The following is a 13,030-nucleotide window of genomic DNA, read 5'->3' on the forward strand; positions in this document are numbered from 1 at the left end:
TACCCGAACCTCTCATGACCCTGGACTACGATTCTTTTGCATGTAGGGTTTGTTCCCATTAAACATTGTGACTATCAATGCCAGTCCCTCTCTGTCTGGGTGCAGGGACTTGCCATTTTCTGGATTCCTTGTCAATGCTTGTGGAGTGATGCACCCCTCCCCTTCCTCAGGGGCATGCAGGATGTTTAGCCTGAGTTTCTTTCACTTCATATTTACCAGTGTCTTATCTTGTCCAGTACTTGCATTGGGATTGTGGGAGTTTGCCCATATAATCCCCTGCTGGACACTCTTACTTCATGGCTCCCTTCCACTTTTTATTCTTCCTTCCCCCGCCCTCCCTTTAAGCTAACATTTATACAGTGCCTTCCAGTTTGCAAAGCACCTTTCAAATATCTGAGTTTAATCCTCAAGGTCGTCCTATGTGTTGAGATTTTTATCTGCTCCGTTTTTTAAATGCTGAACCTCTGGCTCCATAGGTATGTGATTCTGAACACTCTGCTCTCTCCACTTTGCCACACTATCCACTCATCCATTCCATTTTTCATTCATTCATGCGTGCAATACACTCACTCAGCAAATATCAAGCCCCAGACACTGTTCTAAGCATTTGAGATCTATCAAAGGACAAAACACTCACAGATCTTTCCTTTCTAAATTTCTTTTCTAGTAGGAGGAGGAGGACAAAAAAATTTTTTAATGGTTTAAGCAAGTAAAATAAAACATGCTACATACTATGGAAAAAAAGAGAAGGTGGAACACGGTCAGGGAGATGGGGAGTGCTTGCAGAAGGGAGCACAGTATAAAATAGGATGGTCAGTGTCAATGTTACTGAGAAAAGACCTGCAGGAGATGGGGAGTGAGCTACGTAGGTTTCCAAGCAGAGGAGACCCCAGGAGAGCTGGTGACCATAGAGGAGTGCGTGACAGGCAGGGAGTAGCAGCAGGTGTGGTCAGAGAGGGGGGTCTGACCATCTAAGGGTTTGGTGACCACTGTGATATGCTGATGTTGGTTCTTATGCTGAAATAAGTAGGGAGCTATTGCAGGTCACTGAGCTAAATGACTGGCATGACCTAACTTACATCCCACTCAATGCTGATGAGAACATGGTGGAGCAAGAGGATAAGAAGGAGGCTTCTGCCATCATCCAGGAGAGAGGACAGTAGCTTGAACCAGGGAGGAACAGGAAAGGGCACAAGCAATGGGCAGGTTCTGGGTTTGTATTTTCAAGGTAGTAAACATGGGGTTTCCTAACAGACAAGATGAGAGATATGAGCGAACAAGGGGAATCAGGGAAGAGTAAACAGCATTTGGCTTGGGCAACTGGAAATATGACTCTTTCATGAACTGAGATGGGGAAAGCTATGGGTAAGAAAGCTTTGGCTGGTAATGGGAAGAGGCAGTCAGAGGTACAGGTTTGAACCTGACATATTGAGATGTCTACCTCACATCCAGGTGAGATGTTCAGTGTGCAGCTGGGAATACAAATACGGATTTGAGAGTGATGTTTGGGCAGAAATATTATTGATATGTCTCACTCACTTTCAGAAATCAACTGAGTGAGGACTTTTTCAACCAACCAATAAGTGCCTACTATTTAACTAGTAAATGTGCTAGATTGGTGTTCATATGTCTGAGAGAAAATGGGCAAAGTTCCTGCCTCGCAGTACTTACAGTCAATCAGGAAGAGTCAACATAATAAATAAATAATTATGATAATTACTTATGATAAGGTCCTTGGCAGGGGAAGTACAGTGTGTAATGGGATTACACAGTGGTGGCACTGACCTAATCTAGGGGTTTTCCTGAAAGTTTTCTGAAGGAAGGGATATATAAGAGGATACCAGCAGAAATATTTAGCCAGAAGCACAGGAAAATGGGGAGTATTTCAGGCAGAGGGAATAGCACAGAGGTGAGTGAGGATGTGACGTATATGAAAGAATAAGAAAAGTTTAGAGGGGATCAGGTAGGTGTAGGGTGGAGGGCTTGGTGGACATGATGAAAGAAGATGCTAGAAAAATGGATGCTGGCAGATCATAAAAGGATTCATCTAGAGGATAATGAAGAGAATCCCATAATAAGAGGGCAAATTTAGACAGTTTAGAAAGTGCTTTCACAGACTCCCCATCAGAGGAAAGGTCTGTGAGATGCTATCAAAAGGATTCTGTTTGTCCTAGTTGGTGGTAGAACCTCTCCTATAGCTACTCAAGACTCAATTTATCTTAAGGAAGGGAGGGAGGGAGGGACGAAGAACAAGCGATCCCTCAGGATGGCCAGGGTGTGGAGTTACTGTGGGAATCTCAGGCCCAGTCTTTCTATGCATTAACTGAGGCCAGACCCTAGCCTGATCTCCTCTTGGGTTTTGGCAGAATGTAAGCAGGCAAAGCAGAGGTACCAATATCATGAGCCACACGCCTGGCAAGAGCAGAGGGATGCTAGGTCCACCTTGGTATGGATCATGTCACTGAGCACCGGCCAGGGAGAGAGGAGGGCTGCTCACCACTGAGCGAGATCCCAGGAGAAGTCACTAGGTGAGATTCATGGATTTTTCACCCTTTCATTCAACCTGTGGACAAGAGCTGCTGAAGGTGACAGGAAGCAGGTAATAATGAAAAAGCATTTGCATGGGACACATGGCACTACAAACCCTGCCTTAGATCAGGAACTCCTCCCAGAGACACAGTCTTTGCCATCAGCAGTGCTTCTCCTCTCAATACAATTGATTTCAGCAGGTCTCCTGTATTAAAGTTGTTGTTTGAGCCAGATCAACATGAACAGCCTTGAACCGAAGCTGATTTGAGGGCCACCTTTCCCCATGCCTACTCCACGCTGAACCCAATCTTGAGCTTCCCACTCCATTATAAGGACAAGATGTATGGGTCAGGGTAAAGCAGAAGGGAACGCAGCAGTCCATTTCCCGGAACAGGCTGATCAATACCTTCCTTCTGAGGCCCCATCCTGGAACACACCATCTAATCAAAGTCCATGACTCTGACCCATCCTGGAAAAGGAATGGGACAGGTGGGAACTTCTCAGGCTGGTCCAGCTGGTGCCCAATGTGACTCGCCCAGCAAGTTCTTTGCTGGGTGCTAGGGACCTAACAGTCAGACATACCCTTCCTCTAAAGGAATTCAATCTGGCAGAGAAAACTAAACTCGAAGCTCTGTTATATTGGGGACCACCTGGAGTTCTTGATTTATTGCATCATCCCGAGAGCTTAGCCTGTCAGACCCTCACTATAAATATTTATGGAAAATGGCACATACATTGGGGAGAAAGGTGAGTGGGAATTCATACGATGATGCAGATATGTCCTGCTGGAGGTGCTGGCAATGGAGACAGTGCTCTCAGTAGACATGGATGCGGCACATCGGTGGGGGAGCAAAGGGATGGATGGGTGGTTGGGGTCACAGAGAGGCCAAAAATTATTTTCAATCTGGGAAACCAAGTGCCTTATGCTCTGGGATAGAAATCTTTCAGTTCACTCTGAGAGCTGCCAGAGGAATGCCCAAATGCCTGAAGCATTTGTGTCCAAATGTCCACACACAGTAGGAGAGCTGATGTCATAAGATGAAATGGAAGAGCTCGGACCATGAGCTCTGACACTCAAAGCATCACCTGTGATGTATTCTGGCCAAAAAGACATATCCTGTACCTAAGCAAGAGTCCAGACCTAACCTCCAGTTTACAGGAATTACAGGGGACAGAGGGGCAGGATAATCAACACCACAAAGGAAGACCCTACAAATAGTGCTCTGGATTCTTCAACCCTGAATGTCCATTGGAAAGACTGACGCTGAAGCTCCAACAATTTGGCCACCTCATGTGAAGAGCAAACTCACTGGAAAAGACCCTGATGCTGGGAAAGATTGAGGGCAGGAGGAGAAGTGGAGGACAGAAGTTGAGATGGTTGGATAGCATCACTGACTCGATGGTCATGGGTTTGAGCGAACTCCTGGAAATAGTGAAGAACATGGAAGCTGGTGTGCTGCAGTTCATGGGTTTGCAAAGTCAGACATGATTTACCGACTGAACAACAACTTAACAAAATCAGGATTATTAAAAAATAATAAATAAAGGCTGGGGTAGACAGTTTCATATGGCAAGAGATTGGAGATACTAAAAAAAGAGGCAATGACGCAATCTATGAATTTTGATTGGATCCTGGAAATGAAGAACAGCAATGAAAAGAATCTTGAAGAATATTGAGGCTATTTGAATAAATACATACTATTTATTAGTTTGTATTATGGGACTATTGTTAATTTGCTAAGCGGTTTTAATAGTATTATTATTTATTTACTATGAAATGTATGTATTTATTATTTATAGGAAGATGTATTAATTATATTAATAAATTTATTTATTATTTATGCACACTCTTATTCCTAGAAGAAGCATGCAGAAATATCCTAGGAAGAGTAGGGGTGTGATGTCTGCATTCCTGTTATTTCTGAGAAGGAGACAGAGAGACAGGGAAAGAGAAAGCAGATGTAGCAAAACGTGAACGATTTTCAAATCTAGGCAAAGAGTATATATAAACAGAAACAGATTCACACACATAGAAAACAAACTTATGGTTACCAGAGGAGAAGAAGGAGAGGAATAAATTAGGAGTATGGGCTTAACAGATACATACCACTATACATATAAAATAAGTAAACACCAAAGATTTACTATATAGCTCAGGGAACTATAGTAAATATTTTGCAATAACCTATAAAGGAAAAGAGTCTGAAAAAGAATATGTATATGTACACAGATATATGTATGTATACATATATGTATCAGAGAAGGCAAGGGCACCCCACTCCAGTACTCTTGCCTGGAAAACTTCATGGATAGAGGAGCCTGGTAGGCTGCAGTCCATGGGGTTGCTAAGTCAGACATGACTGAGCAACTTCACTTTCACTTTTCACTTCCATGCATTGGAGAAGGAAATGGCAACCCACTCCAGTGTTTTTGCCTAGAGAATTCCGTGGACAGAGGAGCCTGGTGGGCTGTTGTCCATGGGATTGCACAGAGTAAGACATGACTGAAGCAATGAAGCAGCAGCAGCATACATATATATTTATAAACTGAATCACTCTGGTGTACAGCTGACATTAATACAACATTGTAAATCAACTATAGTCTAATAAAATATTTAAAAATAAATAATTTGGAGGGGGGGTTGGGGGAGAATCAGTTCAGTTCAGTTCAGTCACTCAGTTGTGTCCAACTCTTTGCAACCCCATGAATCACAGCACGCCAGGCCTCCCTGTCTATCACCAACTCCCAGAGTTCACCCAGACTCACATCCATCAAGTCAGTGATGCCATCCAGCCATCTCATCCTCTGTCTTCCCCTTCTCCTCCTGCCCCCAATCCCTCCCAGCATCAGAGTCTTTTCCAATGAGTCCACTCTTCACATGAGGTGGCCAAAGTACTGGAGTTTCAGCTTCAGCATCATTCCCTCCAAAGAAATCCCAGGGCTGATCTCCTTCAGAATGGACTGGTTGGATCTCCTTGCAGTCCAAGAGACTCTCAAGAGTCTTCTCCAACATCACAGTTCAAAAGCATCAATTCTTCAGCACTCAGCCTTCTTCACAGTCCAACTCTCACATCCATACATGACCACTGGAAAAACCATAGCCTTGACTAGACAGACCTTTGTTGGCAAAGTAACGTCTCTGCTTTTGAATATGCTATCTAGGTTGGTCATAACTTTCCTTCCAAGGAGTAAGCGTCTTAATTTCATGGCTGCAGTCACCATCTGCAGTGATTTTGGAGCCCCCAAAAATAAAGTGTGACACTGTTTCCACTGTTTCCCCAACTATTTCCCATGAAGTGATGGGACCAGATGCCATGATCTTCGTTTTCTGAATGTTGAGCTTTAAGCCAACTTTTTCACTCTCCACTTTCACTTTCATCAAGAGGCTTTTTAGTTCCTCTTCACTTTCTGCCATAAGGGTGGTGTCATCTGCATATCTGAGGTTATCGATATTTCTCCCAACAATAGTTACATGTATATGTATGGCTGAGTCGCTTCACTGTTCCCCTGAAATTACCACAACATTGTTAACTACCAGTTCAGTTCAGTTCAGTCGCTCAGTCGTGTCTGACTCTTTGCGACCCCATGAATCACAGCACGCCAGGCCTCCCTGTCCATCACCAACTCCCAGAGTTCACTCAAACTCATGTCCGTTGAGTCGGTGATGCCATCCAGCCATCTCATCCTCTGTCGTCCCCTTCTCCTCCTGCCCCCAATCCCTCCCAGCATCAGAGTCTTTTCCAGTGAGTCAGCTGACTATAACCCAGTACAAAATGTTTTTGGTGTTAAAAAAATAAAATAAAATAAATTTTAAAAGAGTATAAAATTGTTGATTTTCACTTTTATAATTTTTAAAAATGTGTTTTCTTCGAAATATTTTCAAAACATGATTTTAAAATAAAAAATTGGGGGAAGTTAGTTTTAGGAGGTAATCGTATATAGTATTGCACTTTGTGTGGTGTTAGCCGCTCAGTTGTGCCTGACTTTTTGAGACCCCATAGACTGGAGCCCGCCAGGCTCCTCTGTCCATGGGATTTCCCAGGAATAGTGGACTGGGTTGCCATTTCCTTCTCCAGGGCATCTTCCCGACCCAGGGATCGAAGTCATGTCTCCCGCATTGGCAGGCAGTTCTTTACCCCGAGTCAGCAGGGAAGCCCAGTACTGCACTTTGCCACGTATTAAATATCTATGTGAGTGTATGTGTATATGTGAGTGTGTGTATAGATAGATATTAGGTAGATAGATATTAGATAATAGATTGGTAGACTGGGAGAGTACTTTAAAGAGGCATTGTGTTGGGGGCGCTGGTCCGGGGCATCCATGTGGAATTGAGTGTGTCAATGCTGAATTCTTAGGATCCGACAAAACCATTCTCTCCCGGAATACTGTGGAACACGCCTCAGGGGACCCCACCTGCAAGTCCCGACAAGCCAGCTCCACGGAGCAGGAGAGCCAGCTATCTAGGCACAACCTGAGTTCCAGAGGGCAGCCCAGAGGAGACACAGGCCCTGTGTGTGCTGAACTGGCTGCTTCCAGGCATTTTCTTCCCACACCATTTCCTGCTCTAGCGACAAACATCAAAGACCGGCTTCCAGCTCCAGCTTGGCCAAATGGGCCTCGGCAGCTACGCTGTGGAAGCCGCCGCTTCTCTCTGACGTTTGTTTCTGTACCAGCGCCCTTGCTCCTTCGCTGAGTACTCGGGGTAGTCTGCGTTTACATTGTATTTACTCATGCTTGTAAGTGAAATAGAGAGCAGTTTGGGCTCAGCCTTGTAGCGTGGGCTCCGTCCCTGGAGGCGCTCGTCAGGTCAGAGAATGCGGAGCCCAGAAAGAAGTGCGTAGGAAATCCCGGGTCCCCTGGAAGACGCAGGGGCTGGAACCGCACCGGAAGCAGGGGCGCAGGGCGAGGCGGCTTCCTGTCAGCAAGCACCGCCTGGGGAGTAGAGAGGAACAGCCACCCTACATACTGATAACCTGCCCAGGAGATAAAACTCAGAGAACTCTGCAAAACAGAATGGATGCAGGACCCTACTTCTGGCTGTAGCGTCCAAGAGCGCTGCGGACTTGGATAGTGATTTCCCCTCGCTGGGCTTCAGTTTCCCCATCTACAGACAGAAGGTTGAATATTATTTCCCAGAGGTCCCTGTCAATACATCCTGTGATTCTTTGTAACAATTAAAGGGCAAATGAATGTAAACTCTGGCTAATTATTTTTTAACTGATGTGTTTAAAGTGCTTTACAATGTTGTATTAGGTTTTTCTGTACAGCAAAATGGCTGAATTATTTATACATATTCTTCTTCAGATCCTTTACTATTACAGTTTATTACAGATACTGAATAGATACTGTGCCCTACAGTAGGACCTTGTTGTGGTTATCTATTTTATTATATATACTATTGTGTATCTATTAATCCCAAACTCCTAATTTATCTCTCCTTCCCTTTCCCCCTTGGTAACTCTGTTTTCTATGTCTACTTCTTTTTTTGCTTTGTTTTATTTTTATAAATAAGTTAATTTGCATCTTTTTTACATTCCACATGTAAGTAATATCATATGATATCTGTCTTTGTCTGATTTACTTCACTTAGTATGATAATCTCTAGGTCCATACAAATTGCTGCAAATGGCATTATTTCATTTAAGTGGTTAAGGACATCCCACTGTGTATATACTCCATATCCTCTTCATCCATTCATCTATCAACGGGCATTTAGGTTGCTTCCATTTCTTGGTTATTGTAAATAGCACTGCTGTGACCACTGAGATACATGTATTTTTTTTTTTAATTAGAGTTTTCTCCAGATATATGCCCAGGAGTGGGAGTGCTGGATCATATGGCAAGTCTACTTCTGTTTCTTTAAGGAACCTCTGTACTGTTTTCCATTGAATCCTTGCTGATTCTTAATCTAAATCCAAAATGAGGCCAAAGATGTTGGGCAAATGGAAGGACAGGACTTTGCTGGGTTTGAGGGGTAGTGAGGATTCAAGTGAGGAAATAAAAGGGACAAAACAACTGCAGGGCTGGGAGCCCTGTGAGCAGGGGAGGAAGACTAGATTGAGAACAGGCTGGGAGGTGGGGGGCCGCATGCAAGCTCTGGCTCACTGAGTCCAGCTCACCCTGCAAGGTCCAGTACAGCCAACACCACTTCCTCCAGGAACCTTCCAGAGCTCCAGTATTTGCTCTGCCTTCTCTCCAGCCTGAATTGGTTGGTTCTTTAAAATGATCTCCTTAATGCTCCTTAGTACCAGTTATTGACCACCTACTCTGAGCTATGTGTTTCAGATACTATCTCACTCAACTGTTTCAGCCAAAGGCCAAGAGGAAGATGTAAAAAATCAGCCTCAGAGAGGTCATGTTACTTGCCCAAAAGCACCCAGGTAGACCAGATCTCTTCACCCTATTTCATTCTATTTGTCCATTGCTTGTATTCCTCCTGGATGAAGAGCTTCCTAGGACAAATCACCTCTCCCTGGGTACTCTCAGGTCCTGACACCAAACTGAAGCTGACTATCAAAATGCAAACTCAAATGCCTGGGCCTAGATACAGACTGTAGCAGGCCAGGAAGCTAAAAGCAGAGAGTGAATGCCATTGGCAACGTTACCCTACTGAGTCAATCACATTATATTTATCCTGAGTCATCCCCCAGATTGGCCAGCCAAGGAAACCTCTGCCCTCCTCTCTCCTCCCACCCACTGGCTGTGCTCTCTAAATGGCAGGTGTTTCCCAGCTCAGAGGAACAGAGAGCACATTGCAGGAAATGAGGATGAAGGGAGAAGCCAGCTTCCCGCTTCTGGCCTTGAGTGATCCAGGTTTCCGAAGCAGGACACAAGGGCGTGAGGGTACAGGAGGCAGTTGCAAGCTCCAGTACGAAAAATAAAATGCAGGGTAAACAGAGTTAAGTGGCTCAGCTGTAACAACAGAGAGATGGATTTGGTGGAGATTACAGAGAACCTGTGAGAGCACATGTGCTTCTGCCAATGGATGGAGCGGGATGGGACTAGACTCACTTCACTGGCTTGGACCTTACTCGCTTTGACTAAGCACAGACCTGGAGGAACACACATTCTTTTTCTGGGCAACCCTGAGAAAGTCCCTCCAACTTGCTATGACCAGGGTCCTTTTCTGCAAAATGGGAGGGGTAGCTCCAGCCCTGCCAACCTCATACGTCAGCCTCAGAGCCCAAATGAGAAAGTATGCACAGAATCAACTGGATACCCATTCTACAAGTTAGGAAATGGGACCTCAAGAGAGGTAAGTAAGGCATCAAAGGGTGACTCCAAGTCACAAAGAATAAATTCAGCACTTATCTTGGAAGATCTTCTATTAATAATTAAATTCTCTGTGTATATATCACACATATATGTATATATACTGTACATGCAACATGTATACAAGCATGTACATGTATATAGAGAATATATATGTAGTGTATATATTATGCTATGTATGTTACATAATTACAATATTTAATGCTCATGATAACCCTGTGAGTTAAATCATTTCTCCATTTGTATACGAGAAAATGGAGGCTTAAATGGGAACATTAGTTACCCAAGGTCACCCATAGGTAAACCCAGAGCTGGATTTGAACTTAGGACTTTGTTCACCTGTGTATCTCAACTATTTCATTACAGAATTCCTGATAATGGGTGACTGGAGTTAATAACGAATAACCTAAATTTTATTTTAATAAGTACTTTAGGCTTATAAAAGTCTCACTTCCAATCTGCAGGGCACCTTCCAGTCTGTGAGGAAGTATTACAGTTTAACATCAAACCATCACTTTCTTTCGTGCTATTTTGCCTACCTTTGTGTACATACCAATGACTCCCCCCAGACCGTGAGCTCGCCCTCTAGGATCCTCACTGCACTCTGGTCATCTCTGCCCCCCTTCCTCTGTTCAGCATAGTGCCCGGCTCATAGTAGTGGCTCATGAAACACGTGCTGAGTCCACAGGACCCCCAGGCCCACTGTTCTGACTGACGACTATAAATGGCTGTAAGAGTTGGACTGTGAAGAAAGCCGAGCACCGAAGCATTGATGCTTTTGAACTGTGGTGTTGGAGAAGACTCCTGAGAATCCCTTGGACTGCAAGGAGATCCAACCAGTCCATTCTGAAGGAGATCAGTCCTGGGTGTTCATTGGAAGGACTGATGCTAAAGCTGAAACTCCCAATTCTTTGGCCACCTCATACGAAGAGTTGACTCATTGGAAAAGACTGATGCTGGGAGGGATTGGGGGCAGGAGGAGAAGGGGATGACAGAGGATGAGATAGCTGGATGGCATCACCGACTCGATGCACATGAGTTTGAGTGAACTCTGGGAGTTGATAATGGACAGGGAGGCCTGGCGTGCTGCGATTCATGGGGTCACAAAGAGTCAGACATGACTGAGCTACTGAACTGAACTGAACTGAAGGTGTTAAGAAGAGGTGGGGAGGTTTCACGCAGTCTTAATTTGATGGACCCTCCAAGACTAACCCCCAGAATGAACGCCACTGTTGGGCAGGTCCAATGTGGCATAGCGGATGCTTGCGACCAGGTCCACCCCATACCATGAGATCTTCTACATCCTCATAAGGAGCAAGTACCAGCCACACCTACAGTGCTATTTTCACTGATTTTTGCTGGATATTAATTCCAAGGCAAGAGTTGTGAATCTCTGGGCACCTGTTACCTTGATAGGGCATACCCTACCAATGGCCTACATTCTACAGGGTACAGGCATTAAGGTTATATCAAAACCAAGCCTGCTACCTGAGAGGGGTGTGATCCCCATCTTCTCTCAGACTTCTGCCCTTTCCTGTTTTCCTTTTCACCAGCCCCACACCCCACCCCCTACTCCCTCGCCCACAGTTTCTGCTTCTTTTCACTTTTTCTTTATCACTGATCTCCTTTATTTCCATATCAGTTATCTTTTCTTCCCTTCTCTCCTTTGGTTTCCCCCTTGTGACAGCCAGACAAAACATCTTTACTTGAGGACTCATTTTCCTGAAATATCTGGAGCAGTAATCTTAATTGGGTACTTTCCTAAACATATCCAAAACAAGGTCCATAAGCTTCCATCATAATATTTCCTAATGACAGTGCATTTATGTTTAATTATCCAAGCAATACGTGAACACATTGTCTTTTGTTTTTTTCAAAAAAGGTTATAATTAAAGATAATCACCATTATCAGGGCAAAACTTTCCTGATTTTTCTTTTTCATTTACATGTGCATAAATACACTCTTAGAAAATATAAGTATTGCCATGTGTGTGTGTATTTAATATATGTGCAGAACACTAGCCTGTGGATTTTTCTGTAACTTGCATTTTTGTCCCAGCAAATCCCCTATAGAACATTTTAATGTCAATTAAAATGGTTGAGCTTTATTCTTTTTAATTGCTTCAGAGCTTTCTATACTATAAAGTGCAATGTATTTTAACCTCCTAGTGGATATCCAGGCTACTTCTAATATTTTCTCTATTAGTTTACAAATCACTTGGCAATAATCACCGTGGTCCATACCTCCCAGAATAGGGAGGATGTTTGTCTAGGGAGGATGCTATCAGAGGGCATTCCTGGATCATGGGATTTGCACATTTAAAATGATACAGATTCTTCCCAACTGCTTTCCAAAGCAGCTACACACATATATTTTTCCTTCTTAATTTCATTTGCAATTATCTGTGGGTGCCTCACAGTTTGTTTATCCATTCATCTGTTGTAGGGCATCTGATATGTTCCCCATCTTTACATTTTTATTCTTTTCATATCATTTCCTCTTTTCCTTCCTTCTTCCTTTTCCCCAAAACATTAACTTCTGCAACAAACTAGAGGCACTGAAACCTCTGTAAAGGAAACTGAGAATGCACTGATTTGCAAAGGTCAGCTTGTACTGGCTCATGGAAGCTGATTCTCTGGCCCTCCTCCTAACACCATGCTTAGTGGCATCAAGCTGGGAGCTTAATGGGGAGAATACGTCCACCATGGAAACTGACCAATACTAATCACCAGAGCTTCTGTAGTGAGGGAAGGGTACACATTGTTAACGGTTGTTCAACACCAGGAACAGTCATTAAGCATCTACCACAGAGTACTACTGATCCCAAGAGAGAAGCCCACCATGACAGAACTAGAGAAAAAGCCCAAAGCTACTTAAAAGACCCAAAGTGAGTGGTACAGATTAATACAGATGAATGATGGGTACCCGACGGTCAGAATGAGGTGACTTTCATCTTGAGTTAGGACAAAAAGGTTATAACTTTACAGAAAAAGAGAAATGTCCTGAGAAATGTAAGCCTCCTGGAAATATCTGGGGGCAGGAAGTATGGCATTTATGACAACAGCCTTGAAGGTTATTGTGAGGACAGCCCACCTCATCTCCTACTTTCCCTTACTCTTCAACCCCCTTGTTGAATATATTTGCAGAAGGGGTCACCAGTCTCTGCTTAAAGATCTTTCATAGAAGCAGAGAGCAGAACAGTGGTTCCCTGAGACCGGTTGGATCTCC

The 13,030-nt window shown here is 43.9% G+C and overlaps 1 protein-coding gene and 1 long non-coding RNA gene across 2 annotated transcripts in view; one reads left to right on the forward strand and one right to left on the reverse strand.

The window, feature by feature from the left end:
* The window catches only part of BRINP1 (BMP/retinoic acid inducible neural specific 1), a 143,121-nt gene that overhangs the window by 91,738 nt on the left and 38,353 nt on the right, over nt 1-13,030 (reverse strand). The window lies entirely within an intron of this gene.
* Nucleotides 1,895-4,277, forward strand: LOC129650717 (uncharacterized). Its single transcript, XR_008713963.1, has 3 exons — nt 1,895-1,909; nt 2,575-2,599; nt 3,689-4,277. It is a non-coding gene; the product is annotated as an uncharacterized LOC129650717 (long non-coding RNA).

Source organism: Bubalus kerabau, chromosome 4 (genome assembly GCF_029407905.1).
Source record: "Bubalus kerabau isolate K-KA32 ecotype Philippines breed swamp buffalo chromosome 4, PCC_UOA_SB_1v2, whole genome shotgun sequence".
NCBI classification, from domain to species: domain Eukaryota; kingdom Metazoa; phylum Chordata; class Mammalia; order Artiodactyla; family Bovidae; genus Bubalus; species Bubalus kerabau.